This window comes from Humulus lupulus, chromosome 2 (genome assembly GCF_963169125.1).
Source record: "Humulus lupulus chromosome 2, drHumLupu1.1, whole genome shotgun sequence".
NCBI lineage: Eukaryota > Viridiplantae > Streptophyta > Magnoliopsida > Rosales > Cannabaceae > Humulus > Humulus lupulus.
Window position 1 is genome coordinate 18,949,969 of NC_084794.1, and position 15,442 is coordinate 18,965,410.

Consider the following 15,442-nt stretch of genomic DNA (forward strand, 5'->3'; position numbering starts at 1 on the left):
AAATCTTAAGGCAGAATGAAATCTGCTCCCTGTAGGGGTAACCAAAATGACCCCTGCCCCTGCTCCATTTTCATTTGATGAGCCGTCGACGTAAAGTTTCCACAGCTCGTGGGCCGTGGTTATTAACTCGCCGTCGGCTATTCCAGTACATTCCACTATAAATTCCGCCAATTCCTGTGCCTTAATGGTCGTTCTTGGGTGGTAGGTGATTTCGAACTATCCGAGCTCAACAGCCCATTTAAGAAGTCGACCTGAAGCTTCTGGTTTAGACAAGACTTGCCTAAGCGGTTGGTCAGTCAGCACATGGATGGGATGTGTTTGTCCATCAATGGGTATCTTGATTCTGCCCCCAATAATCTTTTACTGATGTAGTAAACAGGTCTTTGCACCTTCTCTTCTTCTTGAACGAGCACTGCGCTTATCGCGTGTTCGGTGGTTGAAAGGTATAGGTATAGTATTTCTCCCGTTTCAGGTTTTGACAGGATGGGTGGTTCTGCAAGGTGCTTTTTGAGCTCCTGAAAGGCCAGCTCGCATTCCTCCGTCCATTCAAATTTCTTGCCTCCTCTTAATAAGTTGAAAAATGGAAGACCACGATCCGTAGATTTCGAGATGAATCTGCTGAGGGCTGCCATCCTGCCCGTCAAACTGTGGACATCTTTGTGCCTCCGAGGTGAGGGCATGTCAATCAGGGCCTTGATCTTGTCGGGGTTAGCCTCGATTCCACGAGAGTTTACAATAAAGCCCAGAAATTTTCCTGAAGACACCCCAAAAGTGCACTTCTGAGGATTTAGTTTCATGTTATACTTTCTGAGCACGCCGAAGCACTCTTCGAGGTCGTCAACATGGTTCTTGTTGAGTTGAGACATGACAAGCATGTCATCAACATAAACCTCCATGTTGTTCCCTATTTGTTCTGAAAACATCATGTTTACGAGCCGCTGGTATGTGGCTCCAGCATTCTTGAGCCCGAATGGCATGACATTATAGCAGTATAGCCCTTTATCCGTGATGAAGCTCGTATGTTCTTGGTCGGGGGCATGCATGGGAATTTGGTTATATCCAGAATAAGCATCCATGAACGACATCAGGCCATGCCCCGCCATGGCATCCACGAGCTGGTCAATCCTTGGTAACGGAAAACAGTCTTTTGGGCAAGCTTTGTTGAGGTCTGAGTAGTCAATACAGGTTTGCCACGTCCCATTGGGTTTTGGGACCAACACCGGATTGGCTACCCAGTCAGGGTAAAAGGCATCTCTAATGAATCAGTTTTCCTTTAACCTGTCAACCTCCTCCTTTAGTGCTTTCTTTCTTTCTTCGTCCAGCTGTCTTCGCTTTTGTTGCTTCGGGGGGAAGCTTTTGTCTATGTTCAGTGCGTGGCTTGCTATATTCGAGCTTATCCCCACCATGTTTGAGTGTGACCACGCGAAGACATCCTGGTTTTTCTTCAAAAAGTAAATTAATTGCTATTTTGTCTCATCCTGGAGGTGTTTTCCGATCTTCACCTTCTTCGAGGGATCAGTTTCCTCGAGCTGAATTTCTTTGAGCTCCTCTAAAGGTTCGAGGTCAACTTTCTCCTTAATCCTTGGATCAATCTCTTCGTCAATCTCTAAGACCGTTCCGTCTTTGTTTTGTATGATGATGAGAGCTTGTGCGCTCGTTTGTTTCTTTCCTCTCAAGGAGATGCTGTAGAATTCCCTCCCTGCTAACTGGTCTCCTTTCAATGTCCCGACTCCGCTAGGGGTTGGGAACTTAAGGGCCAGATGCCTTACTGATGAAATTGCCCCCAGCCCATCATCTTGGTTGCCGAGACTGGGTAGTCTCCCAAGGTCACGGGGAGCTCGATGGATCCCATGCAGGCGGTTCCTTCTCCTGAAAAGCCATACAAAGTAGTTGCACACGCTTTTAGGTCGCGAAGGGAGAGTCCCATCTTCTCGAGGGTTGCTTTGTAAAGAATGTTGATTGAGCTCCCATTATCTATGAGAACTCGGTGGACCCTCTTGTTGGCCAGATGAAGAGTAATGACCAGCGGATCATGGTGAGGAAACTGGACATGGGATGCGTCTTCCTCGGTGAAGGTTATTGGTTGTGTCTCAATCCTCTGGCTTTTTGGAGCCCTAGGTTCGGTTTCATAAGGAGACCCGTCCCCAGTCTTCAGCTCGTTAACATATCTCTTTTGGGCGTTCCTGCCCACTCTTGCGAGATGAGGCCCTCCCGAGATGGTTATTACATCCTCTCCATCTATCGGTGGGGGCCTGTCTTCTTCCTGAGCTCGGGAACTATTGTTTTGTGTCGTCGGAGGCGCGGCTACTCTCTGGCTCGCGGCCGCCTGACTAGTATTATGGTTTTTGACATATTGCCGGAAGTAACCTCTTGAGATCAATCCTTCGATCTCGTCCTTCAGTTGTCGACATTCATCGGTTGTATGGCCGGTGTCTCTGTGAAATCGGCAATACTTACTGGAGTCCCTCTTGGATTTTTGATTTCTCATCGGGTCCGGACGCCTAAAGGGGACCTGGTTTTCATTAGCCAGGTATATGTTCTCCTGAGACTCATTGAGCTCGGTGTATACTTTATACACGGAGAAAGATCTCTCCCCTTTCTTTTTCTTTCTTCCCTCGGCTTCGGGGTTACTTCCTTCGTTCTTTTTCCTCTTGGAGGGGTTCTCCGTGGTAGGCTTTGGAGCTGCTGGGTCCGCCGAGGTTGAGGTAGAGTTGATGTTTATCATTGTAGTTTCGGGCTGGGAAGTCGCATTGAGCGTCGACCTCGCTTCCTCTACATTGACAATTCTCTGCGCTCGTCTGTTAAACTCGGTTATGGACCTTACCGGTTTCCTTTGCATGTCGTCCCAAAGGGCACTTCTCGGCATTACGCCAGCTCGGACAGCCATTAGGTGCCCACTGTCATCCACGTCCCGAGCTCGGGCGACTTCCAGATTAAACCTTGTTAAGTAACTTTTTAGTGTTTCACCCGGCTGTTGTCGGACGTTAGTTAAGGTGGATGCCTTTGGTCTGATCCCCATCATTGCTCTGAACTGCTTCTTAAAGTCTTTAGACAACTGCTCCCAAGAAGTTATTGAGTGTCTCTTATATTTTTCGAACCAACTTTTGGCAGGTCCTGTCAATGTTGCTGGAAACAACATGCACCTGAGCTCGTAACCCACGTTACTGGCTCTCATGATAGTGTTGAACGTGCTCAAGTGACTACACGGGTTGGTCTTTCCTTCAAACGTTGGGACGTGAGGGATCCGAAACCCTTGAGGAAATGGAGTATTGGAAATATGAGGAGCAAATGGTTCAAGCTCCTCGTCAGAGTCTTCATACCGATCATTCCTTTGCTCGTTTTTCAAAAGCTTAAAAGCCTTTTCAAGCTGGTCAATTCTTTCTTGGACTGGGTCCGCAAGAGGCACTGTCTGGAATCGGCTGTCATCGATCACAATCCCAGGCTCACATCTCTGCAAGGGATCTCTACGCCTATTCAAGCGATTCCTCAAGTCCGGATTTGTTTGGTCACCATTACCCCGACTCTGATTCAAGTGATCTCGCAGGTCGGGACGATTTTTGTGGCTTCCAGTATTCTTACGACCTCGGTCATGCTTACTGACCGTGGTATCTCCGGATTCATCACTGGTAAAACTCGTTGCTTGGTTATTTCGTGATGGATTCTTCCCTCGTCGCCTCGTCTCCGCCGTGCGAGACCGAGACGTTTGACTTTTCTTATATGGGGCGCCTCTCCACTCCTGGAAAGCCTCCTCGTTTCCTTGTCTTCCCCCCGCACGCCCTTCGCCCGAATCTCGAACGGTTGAGCGTTCCTGCAGGGGGGCGAAGGATATCTTACGGGTGATGGAGGGAACCGTATAGGCGACGGTGGCTGCCACCCATGTCGTGGCCTAGAGGGTCCAGAATTTGCCCGAGATGGGTCAGTCGCATTTGGTGCGCTCCCAGGTACCTGAGTCCGAGCCTCTGCAGGGGTTCAGTTATTCTTAGTTCCTGCAGGCACTTCCACAGGCGGGTTAGTCGGGGCCCGAGCCCGAGTATTCCTCTGGGGCCTAGGTGGAGCGGATGGCTCTGCTGGTGCCGGAGGTTGAGTCGGCCTCCTTGTGGCAGCATCTTTTCGTGGATGCCCACGGGGTCTACGGGGAGGAACATGCACGTCCCTTGGAGGAGGGACTTGGTTTTCGCGCGGAGGCGGGGGCTGAGCCACCTGCGCCTCTGCGGCTATCCTTGTTAACTCCTCATTCCGTTTGTTGGCCTCAGCCAACAGCTGCTTCAATTGCCGGTTTTCAAGTTCCACAATAGGAACATACCGCTCAGGATTGTAATACATATCCTCATCCCTTGGAGGAGGAGGTGGTCCCCGGGAATCAGAAGACCCACTTCTCTCTTCAACATCCGGGTTCTCCATTGGCTGTTTTCCAGGACGTCTTGGGTAATTTTCTTCAGGTGTGTTCTGATTGTTAGTGGCCATGACTTTTTCAAGGATGAATGCTTAAGGCTCTCAATGAAAGCACCAAACTATTGACGCCGTTTTTCATCAACAGTGAAAGAAGAGCATGTAAACAATTACTAGTAATGGCCAATTAAAATATGACAATACAAAGCACGATTTTTTTACGTGGTTCAACAGTTAAATCTGCCTAGTCTACGAGTCTCTGTTATTAAACTCAAGATTATCTCTGAAAATTCTTAAGCATGAATTCTTCAGAGTTTTCTCTCAAGGTTCAGAATTTCGGTCCTTTACAATGGTGCATGACCTCTCTATTTATAGAGAAGGATGCAGAATACTATCCCACATATTTTGGGTAGTTACTCTTTCTGTATAAACAAATTAAATGGCTTTAAATGCCTGTAATCCGATATAAAAGGAAACGTCCCCTGAAGACCAGGGGGCATATAACTAATCGAATAATATCCCATGATTTTATGAGATTTACAATAATAAATGCAGAACACGTCCCTTATAGATAACACTTGTAGATATTCAAGGTCATTATCATATATTTTCAAGACCTTATTCCCCCAAGTTTCTCATCAGCTTTCGAGCTAATGACATCTCCCGAGGTCACATGGCTTCGAGATCGTACGTGTGTCAGGCTCGGAACCCTTAATCCGAGGTCTTCCCTGAGGATAGAAACGTCCTGGGAGCTACCCTTCGAGATCGTGAATATTTCGAGGCCACTGCATTCGAGGTCGTCCCAGTCTTGCAGGCTCGATATTTAGTCCTGGAGCATACTTCAAACTTTACAAGTCCATTCGTTGCGAATCCAACTTTCGAGGTCACATTTAACATGGCTCGAAATCTGGGTATAACAAACTTGAACTTACAAAATAAACCCATGCCTTCGCAATTGGATTGAGCTGCCACCTGCACAACTCTTTGGGCTTTCCATTATGATAGTTGAAACGTGCACCTTCCACACTCAGAACTGCAGCCACAGCATCATAGTCTGGCTCATCAAAATGGGCCAACTGCCAATGTTCGTCCTCTTGTGCAGACAATGAAGGGAGGCCCAATAATTGGTTAAATGAATAAGACGTCGTAGGCACCAATTTACCCCTGACGAATTTGTTATGTTCTGCATCAAGATATGGGAAGTTGGCAAAGAATTCATATATCTGAGAGCAGTTGGCTGGTCCCACATAGGTAGAGTCGCAAAAGAAACCCCAATTACGTCGCATTATTTCAGCTTTGATGATATCGTAGGCAGGGTTTTGTACCACAGTGGCCTCGTGAAGCTCAAATCCCCTTTCCCTTACCACAGATCTCTTATGAATCTTTTTAAACAAGTCAGCTGCTTCCATATTGACAAGTAATTTTGTGTCATAATCAGACGGGGGAGGTGGTGTTGGTGGTGGTTGAGTACGGGATGAGGAGGCTTTCTTTGAGGAGGTACCTCTCGGAGGATTTCTCTTTGGACCCATTGTGTTTTTCAAAACAAGAACAAACTAAACCCCCAAATTGGTTTTCAAGAACTTGAGTACAACTTCCCCTTGGTGTCACTCCCCCAAAACTTTCTGATTAACAAAATCAACAGCCCAACCACTAATTCCCAGAAAAGCAATTGACAAACCCCTTAAATGTCTCACAAGAAAAGCATAGGACAATCCACAATACCACAATGTAATCTATTCTACAATCAAAAACACTAGAATAGATATGAGACACTTACTTGAATGGCACAAAACTTCTTCTTTTTGTCTGTTTGGCTGATGGAAGTCTCAAGAATTGGAGAGAAAAAGAGGTTTGAGTAGGGTGGTAGATTGTGAAAGTGAAAGTGAATGAGAATATGGCTAATTTAGGGCTTTTTACCCCAGATTTCGTACACGGGCCGCAGCATTACTTTGACCATGCCGCGGCCCGCATCAATTTTTCAGCCTAGAATGTCGCGGCATCATGGTATCTATGCCGTGACCCGCCTCGATTTTCTGGGAAAAACTGGGTTTCAATGCCGTGGCCCGCCCCTAGACTTCAAAATTCGAGGGCCTCTGGAACCCCCAATGCCGCGGCCCTTAAGGATTCTCCATTTTTTTGATTTTTTTTATAGATTTTTTTGATATTTCACGTTTTTCACGATTCTAACAGTCCAAAAATAAACCAAAAATCCATTATTTACAAATACAAAAGTAAAACAAGTAAAACATAGGGTGCCTCCTACAAGCGCTGTCGTTAACGTCATTTAGCCGGACGCTGAACCCCTCTTCAGAGAGGCTTCAGAAGGAGGATAGACTTTGCTTGATCAAAACTACCACCCAAGTAGGGCTTCAATCTCTGACCATTGACTTTAAAGGAATCACCTGAGTTGCCCCGAACTTCTACAGAACCATATGGAAAAACTTGAACAACAGTGAATGGCCCTAACCATCTTGACTTCAATTTGCCAGGAAACAGTCGCAGTCTTGAATTAAAAAGAAGTACCTGCTGCCCTGGTTGGAACTCTTTCCTGATTAAGTTCTTGTCATGCCAAGCCTTTGTTCTCTCTTTATAAATCTTGGCGTTCTCATAAGCCTCATTTCTGAACTCGTCAAGTTCATTCAGTTGCAACAGCCTTCGTTCACTAGCGGCACTCCAATCAAAATTCAACTTTTTCATAGCCCAGAATGCCCTATGTTCCAATTCAACTGGTAGATGACATGCTTTACCAAACACCAACCTGTAAGGAGACATGCCTATTGGTGTTTTGAATGCAGTTCTGTAAGCCCAAATCGCATCATCTAATTTTTTCGACCAATTTTTCCTCGAACTGTCAACGATCTTCTCAAGGATGCTTTTGATTTCTCTGTTTGAAACTTCAGCTTGCCCATTTGATTGAGGATAGTAAGGCAAAGCTTTTCGATGATATGCTCCATAACGAGCCAGCAATGCATCAAGTTGTTTATTCACAAAGTGTTTCCCTTCATCACCAATCAGAGCTCGGGGAGTGCCAAATCTAGTAAAAATATGTTTATGCAGAAAATTAAGTACAGTTTTACCATCATTGGCTCTAGTTGCTGCAGCCTCCACCCATTTGGATACATAATCTACTGCCAATAGAATATATTCATTATTGTAAGATGGTGGAAAAGGCCCCATGAAATCAATGCCCCACACATCAAACAGTTCCACTTCAAGAATCCCCTGTAAAGGCATTTCATTTCTCCTCGAGATATTACCAGTTCACTGACATCTATCACAAGCCTTGACAAAAACATTGGCTTCCTTTAATAATGAAGGCCAATAGAAACCACTTTGTAATACCTTGGCCGCTGTTCTTGATGCTCCAAAGTGCCCTCCACATTGTTGAGTGTGACCGTGATTAAGAATGGACTGCATCTCTTCTTCAGGAATACACCTTCTGATAATCTGATCAACACAGTGCCTATAGAGAATAGGTTCCTCCCAATAGTAGTGTTTCACCTTAGAAAAGAATTTCTTTAATTGCCGCTTTGACATTTCAGGAGGTACAATCTTGACAACCAAGAAGTTCACTATGTCTGCAAACCAAGGGACAGCTAAAGTCTCACTTACCTCAAACAACTGCTCATCAGGAAAGTGATCATTGATTTGCACTACTTTCTTATTTTCAGTCTCCTCCTCCTCAAGTCTAGAGAGATGATCAGCTACCACATTCTCGCTGCCCTTCTTGTCACGAATCTCCATGTCAAATTCTTGAAGCAACAGAATCCATCTAATCAGGCGGGGCTTGGCATCTTTCTTTGACATCAAGTATTTAATGGCAGAGTGATCAGTGTGGACAATCACTTTGTTACCAATCAGATATGGTCTGAATTTATCACAAGCAAACACAATAGCTAGCAACTCTTTTTCTATAGTGGCATAATTCAGCTGAGCATCATTTAGAGTCCGACTAGCATAGTAAATAGACCTGAATACCTTGTCAATCTGCTGTCCCAAAACTGCCCCCACCGCATAGTCACTGGCATCACACATTAACTCAAAATGTAATTCCCAATTCGGAGCTATCACAATTGGAGCAGAAATAAGCTTTTCTTTCAAGAAATTGAAAGCCCTCAAACATTCGTCATTAAAATCAAAGACAACTCCATTCATAAGCAGATTTGAGAGGGGCTTGGACACTTTAGAGAAATCTTTTATGAATCTTTGATAGAACCCAGCGTGACCAAGAAAACTTCTAACTCCTTTGACTGAAACTGGTGAAGGCAGCTTTTCAATGGTAGAAGTTTTTGCTCTATCTACCTCAATTCCCTCACTTGAAATTTTATGGCCAGGAACAATCCCCTCTTTCACCATAAAATGGCATTTCTCCCAATTCAGCACCAGATTTGCCTTCTCACAACGACGCAGCACGTTCTCCAAGTTACCAAAACAGAGGTCGAATGATGAGCCAAAAACAGAGAAATCATCCATGAATATCTCAATACACTGGTCTGCCATGTCTGAAAATATGGCCATCATGCACCGTTGAAATGTTGCAGGGGCATTGCATAGTCCAAATGGCATTCTCCTGAAAGCAAATGTGCCATAAGGACATGTAAAGGTTGTTTTCTCTTGATCCTCTGGTGCAATAGCGATCTGATGATACCCAGAATACCCATCCAAGAAACAGTAGTAGTTATGGCCTGCCAATCTGTCAAGCATCTGATCAAGGAAAGGCAAAGGAAAATGATCCTTCCTTGTTGCCTTATTGAGCTTGCGATAGTCTATACAAATCCGCCACCCCGTTACAGTTCTTGTTGGAATGAGTTCATTGTTCTCATTTTTCACTACAGTCATTCCACCCTTCTTAGGTACCACTTGCACAGGGCTCACCCATGCGCTATCAGAAATTGGGTAGATCACCCCAACATCCAACCATTTAAGAATTTGCTCCAATACTACTTCCTTCATGGCTGGATTGAGTCTTCTTTGGGCCACTATGGATGGCTTGCTATTCTCCTCCAATAAGATTTTATGCATCACTGTCGATGGGCTTATTCCTCTAATATCTGCCAAGGTCCACCCAATGGCCAATTTATGCTCCCTTAGAACCCTCAACAGTTTCTCCAATTCTATCTTTGACAAGTAAAGTTTCATTCTCTCCCAAATAAGCATATTGCAAGTGATCTGGGAGGACCTTTAATTCCAATGGCGGTGGCTGCTGAATGGAGGTTAACGGTTTATCAGTCGCATCTGCTAATTCTTGAAACTTCTTCCAATATGGTAAGAAAGAGTTTATCCAGTTTACACATTCTCTGATCTCAGCATCATCATCATCATCGCCCTCATCACCCAATAATACTGTCTCTAAGGCATCACTGCTCATCCTTCTCTTGGAGACTGCCTTTTCTATCACATCAACACTAAAGCAACTGTCACTAGCCACCGGATACTTCATAGACTTGAAGACATTAAAGACCACCTCATCTCCTTGAACTCTAAGCTTAAGCTCTCCTTTGTGAACATCAATAAGAGCTTGGCCTGTGGCTAGAAATGGCCTACCGAGAATAATTGGGACATCTGTGTCCTCCTCCATGTCCAGAACAATAAAGTCAGCTGGAAATATGAACTTATCCACCTTCACAAGAACATCCTCAATAATACCTCGTGGATGTGTTAACGATCGGTCTGCGAGCTGTAAAGTGACAGTTGTTGGTTTTGCCTCCCCCAAACCAAGTCTTTTAAACACAGATAAGGGCATCAGATTGATACTTGCCCCCAGATCACATAAGGCGTGCTTGCATTCAAACTTGCCAATGGTGCAAGGTATGGTGAAACTCCCCAGATCTCTCAGCTTTTGGGGTAACTTCCTTTGTAAAATCGCGCTGCACTCTTCAGTGAGTGCTACAGTCTCATAGTCCTCCATCTTCCTTTTCTTTGACAGAATCTCCTTCATGAATTTAACATAGCTGGGCATCTGCTCCAAGGCTTCAGCAAAAGGAATGTTTATGTGCAGATTTTTAAACACCTCAAGAAACTTAGAAAACTGTTTCTCAAGTGTAGTCTTTCTAAGCCTCTGAGGGTATGGAACTCGAACTGGCTGCTCAATAACAACTGGCATACTCTTTTCTGACTGTTGGTGGTCTTCAGTAACCCTTTCTGAATCAGACTGTGCACCCATCTCTTTATTCTGAAACACTGCCTGTGGAGGTCTAGGCTGCTCAGTTTGCTTCCCACTCCTCAGAGTAATTGCCTGAACTTGCTCCTTGGGGTTGACTTCAGTATTATTGGGCAAATTTCCCTGGGGTCTATTATTGAGCATATTGGCCAACTGCCCAACTTGTGTCTCAAGGTTTCGAATAGAGGATCTGGTCTCAGTCATAAATTGAGTCTGAGTATTAGTGAGAGTCAACAAGGCAGCTTGCAGTTCATTAGGCCTCTCAGGTTGAGGCATTGATTATTGAGGCCTAGGCTGTTGTGATGACAAAGCTTGATGCATAGGTGGCTGAGGCATGTTATTCTGAAATTGGCCCTGAAACTGAGGTTGTTGGCCTTGATTATTCTTCCACAAAAAATTGGGATGATTTCGCCACCCAGGATTGTAAGTATTGGAGAATGGATTATTGAGTGGCCTTTGAAAGTTTCCCACCGCTTGAACTTGAGCATGATCCATTGGGGTGTTATTATTCATACAGATAGGGCACTGATCGACAGAATGAGCACCACCACACATTTCACACCTCACTGCCATCTGAACCGCATTAGCAGATACACTGCTCTGTTGCAACTGCTTTGTCAGAGAGGCTACTTGCACTGTTAGAGCAGTGATTGCATCCAGCTCATGCACCCCAACTACCTTTCTGACTCCTGATGATCTTTCCTCAGACCACTGATGATTGTTTGTGGCCATGTCCTCCAGCAGCTCATAAGCACCAGTTGCACTCTTACTCATAAACGTACCACCCGCTGCAGCATCAATAATGGTTCTGGTTGTAGGACATAAACCATTGTAGAAATTCTGTACTAGCATCCACTGTTCAATGCCATGATGAGGACATCTTCTCAAGAGTTCCTTAAACCGTTCCCAAGCTTCATACAATGACTCTCCGTCATTCTGGCAAAAGTTATTGATCTCTCCCCTCAATTTAGCAGCTTTGGATGGAGGGAAGAATTTAGACAAAAAATTCTGAGCTAGATCTTGCCAGGTGACAATAGAATTTGGCTGCAGCGAGTTCAGCCAACTTTTAGCTCTGTCCCTCAGAGAAAATGGGAAAAGCCTAAGCTTGATTGCGTCATCACTCACCCCATTATATTTGAAGGTTCCACACAACTCCAGAAAATTGGACAAATGGGTGTGAGGATCTTCAGAAGGCAACCCATTGAATTGCACAGAGGACTCACCATTTGTAGAATAGCAGGCTTGATTTCAAAGTTGTTGGCCTCTACAGCTGGTGGGCGTATACTATTTTGTACTCCCGTCAGAGTGGGCAGTACATAATCTCTCAAGCTCCTCTCAGCATTGTTCTGAGCCTGACCCCCTTGTACAATTCCAGGAATTAGAACATTCCTGCCATCCCCTTCATTCTGTGCCATCTTCACAGATTTCTGGGCCTCCCTCTTGTTCTTTCTGATTTGCTTGCAAGACTTTTCAATCTCAGGATTCAGAGGAACAAGTGTGTTTTTTCCTTTTCTGCCACGCATATACCAAAATTCACCTGAGATAGACAAATTAAGCAACTAAACAGATTAGAAACAAGAGAAATTAAAATCAAATTAGAATAAAAATTAATTAGACTGATATTGATAATTATTTTCAGTCCCCGGCAACGGCGCCAAAAACTTGTTGCGATATTTTTGCTATGCAAGTGCACACAGTCGCAATTCGTAATAAAATGGTAAAACCAAGTATCGTCCTCAAGGACTGATTTATCAATTACCAGTCAATTAATTTCTTGTTCTATTTGATGAATTGAAATTCTTGATTTTTGTAAATACAGCAAAAGAAACTATAAAGTGCAAAAACAATAATTGAAAATTGAATGGAATAACAACTAATAGAAAAACTTTTAATTTAATCACTGAGAAACAATTAGGATATTTAATCTCATCAACTATCCTCCCTATTATTCCCTAATGCAAAGTGTGAATTCTTCTTCTTTTTACCTAATTCAATTAACAAGTTGATACAACAGCCTATAATCATACTATAAATTATAAACTCAACCTAAGTGACAATTTCCTATATTTCTATGGTAAATTGAACCACATAGGTAGCATTAATCTCGACAACTTAATAACAGTTACACAATTAATTCAGATACTCTCGTTCTAAATTAGAATTATGTCCAATATAACCACAGCAGATTTAAATCTCACTTCTCAGATTTTGACTTAAAAACATATGTATATGACTATAGATGGCCAATCAATAATCAATCTATAAGAACAGGTTATATGGAATTGAAGAAGATTGAAGAAGAAGAAAATTGAAATTGCATTAGTTCATAACAGGGATTCAAGTGATTCAATTAAACATCCTAAACAGAAAATTAGTTCATAGTCATAGTGCTAATCACAACAAAAATTAAAGATAACATCAAGAAGAAGAAGAAAAACATGTAGAAATACTCTAAGTCTTCAGCCTTCAAAACCAGCTCTCATCCCAATCCGTACGTCTCTTCTTTTCTTCTCTTTTTCGCCATATTAAAACCTAGGACTTCAAATTTTAAAGAGGCGGGCCGCGGCTCTACATACACTATGCCGCGGCCCGTGTCCAATTTCCTGGGCAAAAGGCCCTCTCCATGCCGCGGCATTAGCCAGCCATGCTGCGGCCCGCGTCGACGAGTTCTGGGCAAAATGCCCATCTATGCCGCGACCCTTTCTAGCCATGCCGCGGCCCAAGGATTTCCTTAAAAATATTGGTTCTGTTTCCCACCTAGTCGCGGCTCCACTTTGCTCATGCCGTGGCTCTTAAGGGATTTCTCAATTCTGCAAGTTTTCATCCCAAAAATTCACCAACACTTCCAAATTATGTTGAGAACCATTCTTTCTCGAAATATGATGAAAAACTTGGTTATTTCTTCCCTTTCTTTGACATTTTCTTCCACGTGCTCAATTCTTCCTGATATTCACAAAGACAGACAAAAAAAGCATAAACTCGCACTAAATGAAAGAAAAACGAAACAAAAGACTACTAAAAACATCACCAAAACATGATAAAAACTAGACTCAACAATGCATAAGAAATTACCTTCTCTGATTGCATCAGAACACAGCCCAAACCCTGATGAGAAGCATCGCAGTAAATCACAAATTTCTCCTGATCTGTCGAGAGACTCAGAATCGGAGCTGTAATCAATCTCTGCTTTAGTTCCTGGAAGTTGTTCTCACACTTGTCTGACCACACAAATTTCTGACTCTTGCGTGTCAGCTCAGTCAATGCAGTAGCAATCTTTGAGAACCCTTCCACGAAACGCTTATAATAACCTGCCAATCCAAGGAAACTTCTAACCTCAGAAGCATTCTTTGGCCTTGGCCAATCTCTAACTGCCTCAATCTTCACTGGATCTACCTTAATCCCCTCCTTACTGACAATGTGCCCGGGAAATGATACCTGAGATAACCAAAACTCACATTTCTTGAACTTTGCAAACAATCTGTGCTCCCTCAGTCTCTGTAGAACCAACCTCAAATGCTACTCATGCTCTGACTCAGACTAAGAATATACCAGGATATCATCGATGAAAACGATCACAAATTGGTCCAAATAATCTTTGAACACTCGATTCATCAGATCCATAAAAGCAGCAGAGGCATTAGTCAATCCAAAAGACATGACTAAAAACTCATAATGCCCATATCTGGTACGAAAAGCAGTCTTCGGTATGTCTCCCTCCTTGACCCTAAACTGATGATAACCAGAACGAAGGTCGATCTTTGAGAATACCTTCTTACCTTGCAACTTATCAAACATATCATCTATCCTTGGCAAAGAATACTTATTCTTGATTATTAGCTTATTCAATTCTCTGTAATCAATACACATTCTCAAAGAACCATCATTCTTCTTCACAAATAGAACTGACGTACCCCAATGTGAGAAGCTAGGTCTGATAAAACCCAAATCTAATAGCTCTTGCAATTGTACCTTTAATTCTTTCAACTCAGCTGGGGCCATTTTGTAAGGTGCTCTAGACACTGGCTCCGCCCCTGGTGCCAGTTCTATCACGATCTCAATTTCTTTGTGCGGTGGCAACCCTGGAAAATCTTTTGGAAACACATCTAGGAATTCACAAACTAATATGGTCTCTTCTGGTCTCACTGGCACAACTTGAGTGGTGTCAACCACACTGGCTAAGAATCTAATGCAACCTGCTTGCAGTAGATCTCTAGCCCTTAATACAGAAATCATAGGTATGCGAGGTCCATGCACAGTACCAACAAACACAAAAAGATCCTCACCTTCAGGCTCAAATGTGACCATCTTCCTTCTGCAATCAATGGTTGCCCCATACTTTACCAACCAACCCATACCCAAGTCATGTCAAAGTTAGTCATAACCAACTCTATCAAATCTACTGACAACTCTCTGCCCTCCACTGTCACTGGCAAAGATCTGACCCATCTCTTGGATACCACTAATTCCCCAGTGGGTAATAAAGTTCCAAACCCCACATCATAAAAATCATAGGGTCTACACGTCTATCAATAATACTACTAGCAACAAAAGAATGTGTAGCACCAAAATCAATCAAAACATTATAAGGGGTTCCAGCACTAAGAAACTGACCTATAACTACTGGGGGAGAAGCCTCAGCTTCGGCTTGTGTCAATGCGAACACTCGAGCTGGGGCCGAGCTGTTCGCTTTCTTGGGTTCTTCTTTTCTTGCCTTAGGGCAGTCCTTCTTAAGATGACCCACTGCTCCACATGAGAAGCAGGCCATTGCCTTACACTATCCTAAATTATGCCTCTTACACCTAGGGCATTCAGGATAAGACTTCCAGGCTTCATTACCACCTGGACGACCCATTGAAACACCACGGGGCCACCTATCAGGACCTGGAACTGAGA

At 43.7% G+C, this 15,442-nt stretch overlaps 1 non-coding gene across 1 annotated transcript; it reads left to right on the forward strand.

Annotated features, from left to right (window-relative positions):
- The first annotated feature begins 11,411 nt into the window (after nt 1-11,411).
- On the forward strand, nt 11,412-11,518 carry LOC133820602 (small nucleolar RNA R71). Its single transcript, XR_009887008.1, has one exon. It is a non-coding gene; the product is annotated as a small nucleolar RNA R71 (small nucleolar RNA).
- The last annotated feature ends 3,924 nt before the right edge of the window (nt 11,519-15,442 follow it).